At 44.4% G+C, this 16746-nt stretch overlaps 1 long non-coding RNA gene across 1 annotated transcript; it reads right to left on the reverse strand.

Moving 5' to 3' along the window:
- Positions 1-5724: 5724 nt before the first annotated feature.
- Positions 5725-6813, reverse strand: LOC140582697 (uncharacterized). The gene is made up of 6 exons (XR_011985516.1): positions 6694-6813; positions 6496-6573; positions 6295-6383; positions 6099-6200; positions 5905-6024; positions 5725-5829 (listed from the first exon to the last, which is right to left on the reverse strand). It is a non-coding gene; the product is annotated as an uncharacterized lncRNA (long non-coding RNA).
- Between the last annotated feature and the right edge of the window lie 9933 nt (positions 6814-16746).

Here is a 16746-nt window from a genome sequence, read left to right on the forward strand (position 1 = left end):
TGTGTGTTGGATGTAATTAAGCGCAGTCGAAGTGTTTGTTTAATGTCATTTACGCACTGTATTTTGAATAGGCGAATGACGATTGGTATTGTGCTATGCTTTGCTGTGTAACCCTGAGATGTTTTCTTTCTTTTTTTCCCCCGTTTTGAGTTAAAGCTGTCTTTTTCTGTTATTGATGACAACGGGACAAATTGGTGAATTGCTAAAAAAGGGGATGTTTGAATTATTCAATTTCCTCTGTGTCATCGGGGCCTAATTCAGCTCTGTGGCCTGAAGTATTTTCTTTCATGCCGTCCGTTTTATAGCTTGCTGTTTAAGGTTGGAGGACAGCGGAAAGAAAAGCGACCTTTCCGTTTACAATAAATCACTCGTTTGTGTTCATTTTGTGTTTAGGGTGGTTTATGCGTTCAAACATTGTGTAACTACCCGGGGGTAGGGGCGTCGCACCCGACGTGCTAGGTTTTGGGAGTGCAGGGTTGTCGGCAGATTATAATAATAATAATAATAATAATAATAATTGATACTTTATTGATCCCCGTGGGGAAATTGTTTTTACGCCTCCCTCAACTTGCTCTTTGTAGAGCAAGCTGTCCGCGAAGGGCAGCCACCCATAGCGGCGCCCAGGGAGCTGGGGATTGAGGGTCTTGCTCAAGGACCCGCAGACGTGCTGAGGCTGGGCTTGAACCGGTGACCTTGTGATTACAGGCACACGGCTTAGCCCACTGAGCCACACGCTGCCCCATATCGGTACCCGGCCGGAAACGTATATACTTCAGGGTGCCACCGTGTCCATTTTTGTCCCCTGAACCTGCCTTCCAACACCCTCCCGCAGCAGAACGGGTAAAACATATTTGCACACGCAAATACTGGGACTAAAAGAACTCGGGGTGAGGGACTCAGATCCTCTCATTACTTAGTCTCCCTGGGTAGAATAACCGCTAGTTTTCCCCTACCAAGGCGGGGCGAAATTTCTCTGCTACAATTGCTCAGAATCGCTGTAGCTTTCCGATGGTATGCGGGGCGTTGCGGTTGCTTAGCGTGACCGACTGCATAAGAAAGCAAACATTCTTTATTATCATCCTATGTATGTTAAATTACGATCTTCCACATTAATCAAGGTATTGTAAAACGGAAATTATTACAGCTCCAATAGCTTATATTAAAGTCAGCCAAGAGTCACAACATGGTTTTGAAATGGCAAACACAGACACAAATCAAATGTATATGAGCAAGCAACATAACTAGTAACTAGTAACTATATGTGGTGTGGTGGCGAATTTGTGCAGAAATTTCAGGCAGAAATTTCAGGGTAAATATGGCGAAATCGAAATTGGATCATACTGCCAATATTGTGTAGCGGATATAAAGATCTGTAGTTTTTATTTTAAAGTTTTCCTGCTAGTCTCTGAGCTCGGTGGATCATGCGGTCCCCTGATGTTTGAATGAGCACCCATCTACATAAATGGTGATCATGTCTTGACAGACATTTTCATCAAAGTAGTGGTGTTGCGACGGTTCCATTGGTGTGGGCGTGTCCACAATGTTGGGTGCTGCTGGTCCCTCCTGAGAATAGCTGTGGCAACTGGGTGACTGTACTGCGTCAGGCTGGGCAGTTATGGCATGGATTGTCAGGTGTTGGTCGTCAGCAAGCTCCATGTGATATACAGTCTCTTTTGTCACTGGTGACTCTTCTACCTCCATGGTCATGACCACATCTGTGACTTCCATGCCTTGGGGCCACATGCCTTTCCCGATCTTGGGGCAGAAGGATCCCAGGGTAGGGTCCTGCCTGCACAGGAAGGAGTCATGATGCTGGTATGGGTCTCTTGCGTCAAGACACTGATCTCCAGCTGCGTTCTCTCCATGGTGTGGAGTGAGGTCCAAGGAGACAGCCAGGGTTTGACATTCCCATGTGGCTGTGTCAGGTGTCCACAGTGGCAGCGGTTCTCTAACTTGAGCCCAAATTTTCTGACGTTGGAAGTCTAACAATGGCTCGAACCGGTTCAGCAAATCTTTCCCAATGAGGAATGGAATGGACTCAAGTTGGGAAATGTATACAGGGTGCATTACATTCATGGGGCCGATGGACAAATTGAGGGGGATCATGTGATCCATCCTGGTGCCCACTGCTGAATATGCCTGCACGTCCAAAAAGCATTTCCTCGGCTGGAGGGTTTTGTTCTTCTGGGCGGCTAGGTGCTGCACCTGGTAGCAGAGACTGGCTGACATGAGGGTGATGTCTGCTGCAGTGTCGATGAGGGCCTCGAGGGTGAGAACATCTTCTAGGGTGATGGAGAGGTAGAATTTCTTGGCTACCCCCCTCTTCTAGGGTGATGGAGAGGTAGAATTTCTTGGCTACCCCCCTTTCCATCAGGTCACCCAGAAGCTGTGGCACAGGGGCCTGGCCAGGAATTGGTGAGGCGTCGCCACAGTCAGATTGGTGCTCTGAGTTGCTAGTATAGTTGGAGCCCGGCTTTATTTTGGCAGGACGAAAGTCTGTTGTTTTTTTTCTTTGTGTTGGAGTTAGGGATTATTGGGGCTGCGCCATCCCAAGCGGAGAGCGTGGCGGGCAGCCTGGTGTGCATACGCCGGACGTGATCTCGGTCTGCAGCGGAAGACAGGGACGCGGAGGGTCTGTTTGAGTGGTGTCGACGACAGCGGGTATGACGAGTGGCATCTTCGGGAGTCTAAGTCGTGTCCTGGCATCCGGTGGAACTGAAGGAGCTGGGGAATATCGTGGAGGAGGGCACCCGGATTAGCGGTGCTGAAGTGGAGGCAGCGTGCGCCGGTTTTGAGATCCAGGGCCCCGGAGCTGTGTTACACGGGCGTATACTCGGGCGATTTCGACCTCGGATGCAGCGCGAGTGAGTGACCCTGCCATACAGAGGCCTCCCCCTACAACTCATCTCGACCCATTCTGTCGTTGACTGGTAAACCTGCTCCTTTTCTTCACTCTCCTCAATCGGGTGAAGGTCTCGGCAAAGTTGCAGATCTGGACAATTGTATGCATAAGTGTGTGTTGGATGTAATTAAGCGCAGTCGAAGTGTTTGTTTAATGTCATTCACGCGCTGTATTTCGAATAGGTGAATGACGATTGGTATTGTGCTATGCTTTGCTGTGTAACCCTGAGATGTTTTCTTTCTTTTTTTCCGTTTTGAGTTAAGTCCTGTCTTTTTCTGTTATTGATGACAACGGGACAAATTGGTGAATTGCTAAAAAAGGGGATGTTTGAATTATTCAATTTCCTCTGCGTCATCGGGGCCTAATTCAGCTCTGTGGCCTGAAGTATTTTCCAGTAAGGGTTCAATCCCAAAAAGGCAGCTGGCAGGAGGAAGTGACGTCACAGGCACCCGTCAAGGCAGGTAGCGGCAGCTGCCACTTCTTAGCGGCAGCTGCCACTCCGTCACAGGCACCTGTCAAGGCAGGTAGCGGCAGCTGCTACTAAGGAGCTTGGCAGCTGCCACTTCTGTCCGTCGCTAGTGGCGCTTAACAGTGGCAGGTCCCGTTCGAATACAGTGCCTGCCGAGGTACAGAGACAGCCACCGCCGCTCGTGGAAGTAAACCCGAGATGCTGTGCACGGCTACGATAAACTGGGATACGGAAATAAATTGAGGACTTGTTTAATCTTTGTATGACTACGAATTATATTATTGTTGCTGACTGTACATCTCTTTAAGATAATATTTGAGAAAGCAATGATTGTACTTTCGCTAGTGGCGCTAAACAGTGACAGGAGCCGTTCGGGAACAGTGCCTGCCGGTAGAGGAGTGGCAGCTGCCACTGTTGTTCGTCGCTTGACAGTCAATAACTGAATGTGCAGCCGATGTCAGCTACGTTTTTTTTGAGACAGGTAGCCACTGTCACCTGCCACTTAGGAGTGGCGTGAGTCTTTCACTCACCTTGTTCAAAGTTGTACAAACCATAGCTGTATTCAGATAAACCTTAAGTTCAAATATAAAAAAAAGCTGAAATCACTAATTTGCAGTATAGTAAGGGACTTATAATTGATAATGAAATTGATATGGTAAATGAGTTTAATGATTATTTTTCAAGGGTGTTCACAATAGAGAACACAAGTAACTTACCACTAATTAATACGAATACAGCATCGTCTATGACCAATATATGTATAACTGAGGTTGATGTGATACTAAGCCTAGCTAAACTCAAAATAAATAAATCGCAGGGGCCTGATGGCATCTTACCTATAGTCTTAAAAGAGATGAGGGATATTATTAGCCAACCTTTAACTTTAATATTCCAGAAATCGTTATCTGCGGGTGTGGTACCATCAGATTGGAAGCATGCTAATAGAACACCCATATTCAAAAAAGGGGATAGAAGTAATCCAGCAAACTATAGGCCAATCAGTTTAACTAGCATTACTGGAAAAATAATGGAAGCTATAATTCAAGTGAAAATGGTAGATTACCTAGATGCAAATAACATCATAAAGGATAGCCAACATGGATTTAGGTGAGGTAGATCCTGCTTAACGAATCTACTTGAGTTGTTTGAGGAAGCTACAAGTGAAATTGATCACAAAAAGGCCTATGATGTGATTTACTTAGATTTCCAGAAAGCCTTTGATGTTGTCCCCCACAAACGTCTCTTGCTAAAGCTTAAAGCTGCAGGAATTTTAGGAACTGTGGCAGCTTGGATCAAAAACTGGCTAACTGACAGGAAGCAGTGAGTAGTTATTAGAGGCACTATGTCACAGTGGGCCTCCGTTCATAGTGGGGTACCGCAGGGTTCAATTTTAGGACCTCTATTGTACCTAATTTACATTAATGATATTGACACAAATACATACAGTAAACTGGTTAAATTTGCAGACGACACCAAGGTGGGCGGGGTAGCAGATACTAATCTAGCAGCAGAGAGGCTTCAACGGGATCTGGATTTAATTAGCGAATGGGCTGATACTTGGCAGATGAAATTTAACACAGATAAATGCAAGGTAATCCATGCAGGGAGCAGAAATATAAAGTACAGATATTTTAAGGGTTCCACAGAAATAAAGGTAGCTGATTACGAGAAAGATCTCGGTATGTATGTTGATGCTTCCATGTCCCCCTCTCGCCAGTGTGGGGAAGCAATAAAAAAGCCGAACAGAATGTTGGGTTATATCTCTAGATGTGTGGAGTTTAAGTCAAGGGAGGTGATGTTACACTTATATAATTCCTTGGTAAGACCCCACCTAGAATACTGTGTGCAGGTTTGGTCACCATACCTCAAGAAGGACATTGATGCCTTAGAAAAGGTGCAACGAAGAGCTACGAGAATGATTCCTGGTCTTAGAAGAATGTCTTATGAGGAGAGGTTAGCGGAACTGAATCTGTTTAGCCTTGAGCAAAGGAGACTAAGGGGGGATATGATTCAGGTCTATAAGATTCTAACGGGTCTGGATGCTGTTCAGCCAAATGACTATTTCAATATTAGTCTAAATACTAGAACTCGTGGCCATAAGTGGAAATTAGCGGGAGAACATTTTAAAACAAATTTGAGGAAGCACTTCTTTACACAGCGTGTAGTTAGAGTATGGAATAGTCTTCCTGCTAGTGTAGTGGAAGCTAAAACCCTGGGTTCCTTTAAATCAGAGCTAGATAAGATTTTAACAACTCTGAGCTATTAGCTAAGTTCTCCCCAAACGAGCTTGATGGGCCGAATGGCCTCCTCTCGTTTGTAAATTTCTTATGTTCTTATTAAAAAAAAGGTCTTACTTTTTTCTGATCTTTTGATACACACAGGCATAAATGCCCTGTGCAAGGCAGCAGCTTCTAGATCTTTCGGTTTCTCTCCGTCTTTTCAGTGCTGGAAGGGCCTGCTAAGATAAATAGATTTTAATCACAGTTTTTCAAAGGAAATATAATGGCTAAAAAAAATAGTCATCACTGCATACCTCTGATACTGAAATATCCTTTACCAGGCATGATGCATGATATAGTCGAAGATGACACAGCTGTTCAGGTTGAAGTACCTCAGGTGACATTCTTGTTTCCTTAACATCTGTCTCAGCCATCTGTTAAAGAACTACAACTTAGTAGGTGTTTGCAATATTACCAAAACATGACAAAAATAACTGTTTAAACATACCGTGCATACAAACACCCCACAATTGAAGTCATCTGTGTGCTTCCACATCTGAGGACAGGATATGTCCAGCCATCTAAGGAGTTGTGCTAGCGAAAAATGTGTCTAAAAACACAAACCACAACTTACTCATGATTTCTGACCAAGCACATTGTCATATGAAATATATATATCTCTGTAAACACACAAGATATTACACCTGAGCATTTCCAAAACTTCCTCATCTATTGTGTTGTGTTGCTCACTCGAATCATATATTCTCACTTCTTTTCCTGGTACAGCAAATACCTGTTTTGAATAAATTAAAGTATATAAGGTTTGTAAAAAAAAAAATCACATAAAAGGACATTTAAGAAAATATAATTGTATTTGACATTAACTGAAATATAATTAATATTACCCAAAGAATGAAGTGGTTTCCCCACTCAGGTCCAAGAGATCCCCCAACAATTCGTGGCCACAGAACCTTCTCTGCATCCTGCAAATATAGAAGCATTGTGTGAAAAAATTGCAGTCAGCATATACAGTATACAAAATTATATATTCATGTTAAATGCAATTAATTACTTTATTTAAAACAAATATTTTTGCTTTATACCTTAAGAGGTTCGATTTCATTGTCTGGAATGTTCCTGTTGGTTTGCCATTCTCTGTGCCAGACAATAAACTGGTGTGTTGCCAGGGCCATAGTCTATATAAGAACATAAGAAATATACAAACGAGAGGAGGCCATTCGGCCCATCAAGCTCGCTTGGGGAGAACTTAACTAATAGCTCAGAGTTGTTAAAATCTTATCTAGCTCTGATTTAAAGGAACCCAAGGATTCAGCTTGCACTACGTTATCAGGAAGACTATTCCATACTCTGACTACACGCTGTGTAAAGAAGTGCTTCCTTAAATCCAGTTTGAAATGTTCTCCCGCTAATTTCCACCTATGGCCACGAGTTCTTGTATTTGAACTAATGCTGAAGTAACTATTCGGTTGAACAGCATCCAAACCTGTTAGAATCTTATAGACCTGGATCATGTCCCCCCTCAGTCTCCTTTGCTTGAGGCTGAACAGATTTAGCTCAAATAACCTTTCCTCGTATGACATTCCTCTAAGACCAGGAATCATTCTTGTGGCCCTACGCTGCACCTTTTCTAAGGCCGCTATGTCCTTTTTAAGATATGGTGACCAAACCTGTACACAATATTCTAGGTGAGGTCTCACCAAGGAATTGTATAATCTTAGCATTACCTCCCTTGACTTAAACTCCACACACCTGGAGATATACCCCAACATCCTATTGGCCTTTTTTATTGCTTCCCCGCACTGGCGAGAATGAGACATGGAAGCATCAACATACACACCAAGGTCTTTCTCATAATCAGCTACCTTTATTTCAGTAGGTCCCATAAAATACCTGTACTTTATATTTCTGCTCCCTACATGGAGTACCTTACATTTGTCTATGTTAAATTTCATCTGCCAGGTGTCAGCCCAGTCACTAATTAAATTAAGATCCCGCTGTAGCTGCTGAGCCGCTAGTTCAGTATCTGCTACACCACCCACCTTGGTGTCATCTGCAAATTTCACCAGTTTACTGTATATATTGGTGTCTATATCATTTATGTAAATAAGGAACAAAAGTGGTCCTAAAATTGAACCCTGCGGTACCCCACTATGAACGCAGGCCCACTGTGACATCGAGCCTCTTATAACTACTCGCTGCTTCCTATCCGTTAACCAGTTATCAATCCAAGTCGCTACAGTTCCTAAAATACCTGTCGCTTTGAGTTTAAGTGAGAGCCTCTTGTGGGGAACAACATCAAAAGCCTTTTGGAAATCTAAATAGATGACATCATAGGCCTTCTTATCATCAACTTCCTGAGTAGCTTCCTCAAAAAACTCCAACAGATTTGTTAAACAGGATCTACCTCTCCTAAATCCATGCTGGCTATCCCTCAAAATGTTATTTGAGTCCATGTAATCTACCATTTTCTCTTTGATTATAGCCTCCATAACTTTACCAGTTATACAAGTTAGACTGATTGGCCTATAGTTTGACAAATTACTTCTATCCCCTTTTTTGAAAATGGGCGTTATGTTGGCATGCTTCTAATCAGAAGGTACCACACCTTCAGATAAGGATTTTTGAAACAGTAATGTTAAGGGTCGGCAAATAATATCCCTCATCTCTTTTAACACTATAGGTAAGATGCCATCAGGGCCCTGTGATTTATTTATTTTGAGCTTAGCTAGGCTTTGCAAAACATCAGCTTCAGTTATATATAAGAGAGAGATAGAATGCCGCTTCTTTCAAAAAGATTTATGACCCAAAGGTCATAAAGGTCACGGGTCGAAAGTTCACTGGATGGGCGGTTCTGGGGCGTGACGTCACCTGGCTGTGACGTTGGGATAGGGGTTTATTTGTATATAGTTTATTTATTTATTATAATTATTATAATTTAATTATGTATTATATTTTAATTATGTATTATTATTTAATTATTATTTTATATTGAGGAGAGTGCTTATGAGTGTGGTGTTTTGTCTGCATCCACCGGGTGCCGAGCAGGGGACTGAGCAGGGGGGTTGGTGCGTTAAGGTCCCAAACACTGGGTCTGAGTGGGGGTGGGTTACCTGATGGAGTGTGAGCGTACGCTGTACCACCGTGGTAAGGTCCGTGGCTTTGGAGAATCTGTAGAAAAGGGCTCGGAGAGAGCGATGCTGTGTCTGGTGCGGTACCGTGGTAAGGTCCCGTGGCTTTGGATAATCCGCAAAGGACTCGGAGAGAGCGATGCCGGAGAGCTGAGAGTTGTGCTGCGCGAGACTGAAAGAAACCCTGTGAGAATGAACAAGTTGGAGCTAAGAATGAGAGGAGGAGCTGGGTCTGACATCCAGTAAAAAAAAACGCTTAGCAGTAGTTTGACCGTCTGTGTGTGTGTGTGTGTGTGTGTGTGTGTGTGTGAAAGCCGACACCCCCCTGCAGCAGCAGTAGCAGTTTGGCCTTGTGTTTTTCCTCATGCAACCTATGTACATCCCGATAGGTCAAATCCCGGTCAAACTGTAATTTGGGCCACAGATCAAGTTTGACATTTTGTATTTCAGTAAATTTTGTTTGAAATTTTGTCTTTTCCCCCCGTCTCCCCGCCACACATCAAGTTTGACATTTTGTATTTCAGTAAATTTTGTCTTTTCCCCCCGACTCCCCCCATACCGTCTGCGCAGTTAAAACGTACATCGAAATAGACAACAGATAAAACTTGACAGGACGTATATTTCTCCTTAAAGAATCCTAAAAAGTAACCAACCGCTGAAATTTTTAGTATGCCGAGAAGGGTTTCACTCCTTTGGTAAAGAGACACAAGTACCCCCACACCCTGTATCATCAAGGCCTTGCCCTACTGGAAAGAGAAAACTACTCGGGACCTGCATAGAGTGAGTATATTATTTCTTTTATGCGTGTTTTATGATAAACACCATACAATAAAATAACTTAAAATAATTATTTTATTTTTAGAGATTCAGCTATTTTGGGTTTGTTTTTTCTCTACGGGAGACGCTGCGGTTAGAAAACTCCATATAGTGAGTATATTATTTCTTTTATACGTGTGATAAAAACGCTATTCATTAAAAATAACTTATTTCATTAAAAATAACTTATTCTAATAATAGGTATTCTCTTTTTTTTTTTATGTACAAGACAGACGGCGCGGACCGGTCAAGAGAAAATCTACGCAAGACCTGAATCAGCAGATATGGACGGAGCAACACCCCCTCCTCTACCCGAAGCGCTATTAAATGAAATGGACAACATCAACAACGGTAATAATAATGAAAATGATGCGGTTTATCAACACGACTCGCCAGCACCACCACCAGCGCCTATACCCGAAGCGTTATTAAATGAAATAGACATCATCAACAACGCTAATAATGATGAAAATGATGCGGTTTATCAACACGACTCGCCACCCGCGGCATCTGGTGAGTCCAGGGCCCAAGAGCCCTGTTTCCTACCGTCCTTAGAGACATTAATAAGCATGTTAAATGAAAGGGGCTCTGAAGCAGAAGCGGTGCTGCCCGACGACGAGGTCGCGTGGTCCCCCGCGGATTCTGAATTGTGGGAAGCCTTGTCAGACGTAGAATTTCTTCTCGATGCCGAGGAGATTGAAAATGACTTGGGACTGGGGGAATTTGAAAATGTTGAACAGGAAGGTGCCGGTGGTGTTGGTGACGTGGATCCCCAGCCTGATGGGGTCGTGCATCGCCGCAGATTCAATAATGTACAGATTAGGCGGATTCTAAATATTCCGCGACCTAGAAACGAAGCCAATTTCCGCGAGTACTATGAAAATGTAATCGAGGGGTTTCAAAATATTGTGAATGAGGCGATTCCTTACGCCGCATGGGGAGCTTATATACAGGTCACCCTGCGCGGTGACTTTTTAAACGACGAGCTGTCGCAAATTGTACGGTATGGGGAAGGGGAGCTGACAGACTTGCAACTACTGCTGGATCGCCTGGTTCAGTCTAATCAAGAGATTTTAAACGATTCCAACCTAGAAGTAATAGTAGACGTAATAAATATCCCACGCGGCGGTGGAAACAAACGTAAACTACAGACCATGTTAGCTTCAGAAATAATTTCTAAAAAAGCCAAACACATGTTTATCATTAAACAAAACGACAGCAGAGCGTGTTTCGCCATAAACTTGGCGCATATGCTCCACGAAAACCTCACTGACGCAGAGGCTGAAAAGCTCGGCCTGGAGTTGCAGCAGAAAGCGGGATTCACCCCCGACTACGCAGTCGCTTTGAATGACATTATCAATTTTGAGAAATTCATTGATTGCAAAGCAGTGGTGTATTATCAACAACCTTATTCAAACAATCTCCAAATTTACCAGACACCCACACCTACCGACGGTAGACGGGTGGTGTATTTCTTTTTACACAAACAGCATTTTTACGGCATTAAAAGCGCCAAGGGCTTCTTAGGGGCGAGCTACGTTTGCACTAGCTGTTTCAAAGGGTACGACTCGCCTCATTCTCATCGCTGTAAAAAATTTTGCAGCGTCTGTCAGACTAATTGTAAAGAAGGTGAAATCACACCGGGGATAGTGTGTGAGCGGTGTAATCTCAGATGCTTAAATAACATGTGCTTCGAGCGTCACCGTACGCCGAGGGTCTGCCCCGTTAGGGGTGAGATTGCTAGCCCCTGTGACAAGTTCAAAAAATGCAAAGCTTGCGGGCTCAACTACTACCAAAGTCCCGAGAACCCAAAACCGCACTCGTGTAAAACAGTAAAATGTAATATATGCGACGCTAAGTTGCAGTCAGCAGAATCAGACATATCCACCCCACATCTCTGCTATTTAAATCCAATCGAGAAATCTAACAAAGGGAAAGCGGTCGCCCAAAGCGGCGAGGGCAGTAAAAAGCCCCCCAAATATGTGTTTTTTGACTTTGAAACATCCCAGAGCTCGGGTACCCATATCCCGGTTTACGTGTGCGCCATCTCCGATCAGAATGAGACAATGACCGCCGAGGGGCCAGACTGCGCGCTGCACTTTCTCAGACATTTCAGGACGCCCTACTATACAGGGACGTGTTTCATTAGTCACTATGGAAAGGCGTTCGATAATTACATAATACTGAACGCTATGGTGAAGGAAGGAGTGGAACCGCGTGTGGTGTCACAGGGGAATAAAATCATTCTCATCCTGGACAGCGTGTTTGAGCAAAGGTACATCGACAGTCACTGCTTTCTAAGCATGCCGTTGAGAAAAATCCCCGATGCAATGGGGTGCTCGACTCAGATGCGAAAAGGCTATTTTCCGCATCTTTTCACAGACATGGAAAAGTTTAGTTACGTGGGCCCCTTCCCCCCTCCCGATCAGTATGGGCCCGAGCAAATGCCCGGCAAAGAACGCGACAAGTTTTATCAATGGTACGACGGTGTAAAGCACCAGACCTTTAATTTTCACAAAGAGATGATCGCTTACTGTAAGAACGACGTGGAGATTCTGAGAGAGGGCTGCTTGCGCTTCCTGCGGGAGTTTGAAACGCTCACGGGTTGCGACCCCTTCTCCACGGCGACCATCGCTTCGGCCGCGTTGCTGGTTTACAGGACAAATTTCCTGCCCAGAGATACGATCGCGATCCCGGACGTCTGGGATTACAGGAGGCAATACAAAAGTTATTCCAACGTCTCGATCCAGTGGCTGGAATTCGTGGGCCGCACGCGCGGCATAGAAATTCGACACGCGCTGCGCGGGGGTGAAGTGCGCGTGGGGCGCTTTCACCTAGACGGATACGCTGAGATAGAGGGAGAGAAATGGGCTTTCGAGTTTCTAGGCTGCCAGTTTCACGGCTGTCCTAAGTGCAACAATGAACACGATGTCTGCCCCCTGACCCGCGAGAGCTTCGGTGCCCTGTATGTTAAAACAAGGGAAAAACTCGAGGTGTTGCGCCAAGAGTTTAATATGAACGTAGAATCCATCTGGGAACACGAATGGGCTCAAGCTAAAACTCACGACCCACAAGTGCAGAGTTTCCTGTCAGACTTTCAACCCCCTGACCCCCTTAGGCCGCGAGAAGCGCTGTTTGGGGGTCGGACGTCGGCGATTCGCCTGCGTTACGACGTCACGGGGGAAGAGCGCGTCCACTACGTGGATTTCACGTTGCTGTACCCGTACACTCTGGCTAAATGTGAATTCCCCGTGGGGCACCCGGAAATCATTCATTCAAATTTTAAACCTCTGAATGAATACTTTGGCCTGATCAAAGCCACTGTGAACACCACGCGCGAGCTGTTTTTCCCCGTCCTACACAGCAGACTGCCAAATGGGAAACTCGTGTTTACACTGTGCAGGACGTGCGCGATCGACAACAGGCAAGAGGGGGCATGCCCCCATTCTGACGCAGAGCGTGCGCTGACCGGCGTGTGGGTCTCTCCGGAGTTCAATCTGGCTTTAGACAGGGGCTATACTGTCGTGAAGGTGCACGAAGTGTGGCATTTTCCCCAGACCAGCGGCGACCTGTTTAGAGAATACATTAAAACCTTTCTCAAAGTGAAGCAGCAGGCTTCGGGCTACCCCGACGACGCGACCGATGACGCGGGTCGCAGGGACTACATTGAAAACTATCTCGAGCGCGAGGGGATCCAATTGGAGCCCGATAAGATAGTGTCTAACGGTGGTAAGAGGCAGGTGGCCAAGCTTCTGCTTAACTCTCTGTGGGGTAAACTGGCGCAGAGGAACAACATGCTCCAGACATGTATAGTGTCTGACCCGGGGGAGTTTTTTAACTTTTTATGCTCGGAGCTGTACGAGATTTCCAGCTTCGCGTTTGTCAACGACGAGGTCGCCCTCATCCGCTTGCGATACAGGTCTTCCTACAAAGTGCCGCCGGGAAAGACCAACATATTCATAGCGTGTCAAACTACCGCGTGGGGGCGGCTGACGCTTTACAAAGAACTGGAAAAATTGGGGCGTAGGGTGCTGTATCACGACACAGACAGCATCGTGTACATAAGCAGGCCGGGTGAATATGAGCCGGCCTTAGGCAATTACCTGGGGGAGCTCACGTCCGAATTAGCCCCCGACGAATACATTGCTTCGTGGGGTGCGCTGGGACCAAAAAGTTACTGTTACCGACTCAACAACGGGAAAACACAGTTGAAATGTAAGGGTATAACTCTAAATTATGAAACCTGTCAAAAGGTAAACCTTGACAGTATGATTGGATTGATTGAAAACTACATCGGTGGATGTAGGAATGATCCCCCTATAATGACGCACTACAACAAAATCGACCGCGACATGAAAAGTTTTCGCCTGTTTAATAGGCCTCTAGACAAAAAGGTCAGGGTCGTCTATGACAAACGCAGATTGTTGACTAGCGGGGAAACTCTGCCTTTTGGTTACTGAAATGTAAAACGTTCAAAGATGTTTTAAAATGAAAAGTTTTTCAAAGTAAGATGTACATTTGTTTTAAAATGAAAAATGTTCATAGTATGATGTTTTAAAAGTTTTTTCCAAAGATGTTTTTTAAAAATGTATCATGAAAGTAAGATGTTTTAAAGTGAAAGTTTTTTAAAATGTATCATGAAAGTAAGATGTTTTTTAAAATGAAAAGTTTTTCAAAGTAAGATGTACATTTGTTTTTTAAAATGAAAGTTTTTTAAAATGTATCATGAAAGTAAGATGTTTTTTAAAATGTATCATGAAAGTAAGATGTTTTAAAATGAAAGTTTTTTAAAATGTATCATGAAAGTAAGATGTTTTTTAAAGTTGTTTTTTCAAAGATGTTCATTTGTTTTAAAATGTAACTTGTGTACGAAAATGTTTTGTACATTTATCACAAGATTTTATAAAAAACTTTTATACACGCATTTTGGGTTTGTGTGTGTGTGTGTGTGTGTGTGTGTGTCTGTGTGTGGAAAGGATTTAAAACAATAGGGTAGTGTTTACCGTTTCATCAGTGTTTTTTTGGAAGATGATGGGTAGCGACGTGAGAGAGGTCGACTTTGATCACCGTTTAGAATTGCCGTTTACGGCGATAATCGCCGGGGCGAGTTCTTCGGGGAAAACCTATTTTACTAAAGAATTGCTGTTAAATCAGAGTCACTGTTTCATAGGGGGACCCGTTAAAAAAATTGTGTGGTGTTACGCTTCCCATCAGCCGCTTTATGATGAATTGCGTGATCGGATCAGCGAAATTGAATTTATACAAGGGCTGCCTAAAAGCTGGGAAGATGAGGAGCGTTTCCCCTCCGGCTCTTTGATAATCATCGATGATTTGATGGACAGCGCGTCCGAAAATAAACTCGTGGCAGAAGCGTTCACGAGATTCAGACATCACCGTCAAATCTCGGTCATATACCTAGTGCAGAACGTATTTCACCAGGGCAAGTACAGTAGGACTATAGGCCTAAATACTACTTATTATTGTCTGTTTAAGAATGTGCGGGACAGAATGCAAATCAAAGTTTTAGCTCAGCAAATGTTTCCTTGGCAGAAAAAGTTTTTTCTAGATGCCTATGAAGAGGCCACTCGACCCGCGCACGGGTATTTATTGGTCGATTTAAGAGCCACGTGCCCAGAAGAGTTCCGACTCAGGACCGGTTTATTACCGGGGACGCTTCCCGTCCTCTTTCTACCAGAGAGCCATTGATTGCTTGATTTAACATTACTGAGCCATGTCCGAGCATCTCAGGAAACAACTGCCGACCCTTAAAGTTTTACAGAGGATGAGGGGGGTGAAACGTAAAAAGATTCTTTCGGACCCATCTAATAACATAATTTTGGCTCTCTCCGAAATCTGTCTCAATCTTATAAGAGGCCGTATACCTTTATCCGTAGCTCAATTTAACAAGCTTAAGAAGCAGAAAAGGCTGATTAAGCTTTTCGCCTGTAAGAAAAACAGCGTCGCGAGGAAACGCAAGGCCGTGCTTCAGAAAGGAGGATTTTTGTTACCGCTGCTGTCAGTGGCTCTGCCATTCATCACAAGCCTGTTCACCAGTAAGACGGCTAACTAGCTTTTGTGTGTTTGTTTTTTCCACCACCGGCATGAGCGAGGTAAAAAAAATGTTCCTGTTGAGCCCCCAACAACTCCGTATGCTGACCCAGAGGGCGACCCCGCATACCACCACCATCGGGGAATCGGCCCTGGGTGAACTTGAAACCCAGATGCACGGTTTATTAAATCAGCCGGGTATGAACTCGCACGAAAAAGTAAAGAGATACAACCAATTGCTACAGAGGTATCTGAATTTAGTCCGAAAAGAGGAAAATCAGGGGCGAGAAATTATCCTTACCGAGCGGAAAGAAAAAACGGATGAGGAAAAGAGAGATGTGCCGGGGGAGGAGGAGGAGGAGAGACAGCCCGGCGGCGCGACTAGGGACAAATCTGTACAGGAAGTTGTCCAGCAAGTGGCGCCCAGGGCTAGAAAGAACGTGGGGTACATCATGCAGAAACTGCTCGATTCCGACGGGGCAGTACGTTGGACCCAGTCGGGTGAACTCATCATCAGAGATAGTCCCATTAAAGGTTCCCATATTTTGGATTTGATGAAAACTTTATCCCAGCCGAAATCCCAGGCCGTCGGATATCCTAAAGGCTGGGAACCCTTTTTAAACGTAATATCCGAATTAAACATCCCCCTCACGACCGTCGGTAACATTCAAGCTAGGAAAGCCCTAAGCCATCTTAAAGATTACGGCGCTGGAAACGCCACGGCGAGGGGTCCCCCGCCACCCTCCTCGCCCCCTCCTGTGAAAAAGAAGCGCAAGAGACGTGCAAAATTTAGTACGGACGACTCTCCGCTTGTGGGTACCCCTCACACACCGCGTGATTCCTCCCCTGAATATCGTTTATGGCCTTTAAAGGGTACCCCTTATTCTCCGTGGATAGATTACAGCGATTAAGTGTTTTATGCGTGTGGGGAAAAAAAAGACGCCTGTAACAACGAAAAAAGATGGTTAATAAAATGTTGATTTTATTGAATAAATGGTGTCACGGTGTTTTTTTTTATTTTTCTCTACAATAATCTAACAACTATAACAATCTTTAAATAGTTTTAAGGAACATACATTTTGCGGCTTTGAAAGTTTATCGGCATTAACACGGCTAATACTGTACAGTTTGAATATTTCTTGA

This window comes from Paramormyrops kingsleyae, chromosome 25 (genome assembly GCF_048594095.1).
Source record: "Paramormyrops kingsleyae isolate MSU_618 chromosome 25, PKINGS_0.4, whole genome shotgun sequence".
In the NCBI taxonomy this organism is placed as follows: Eukaryota; Metazoa; Chordata; class Actinopteri; order Osteoglossiformes; family Mormyridae; genus Paramormyrops; species Paramormyrops kingsleyae.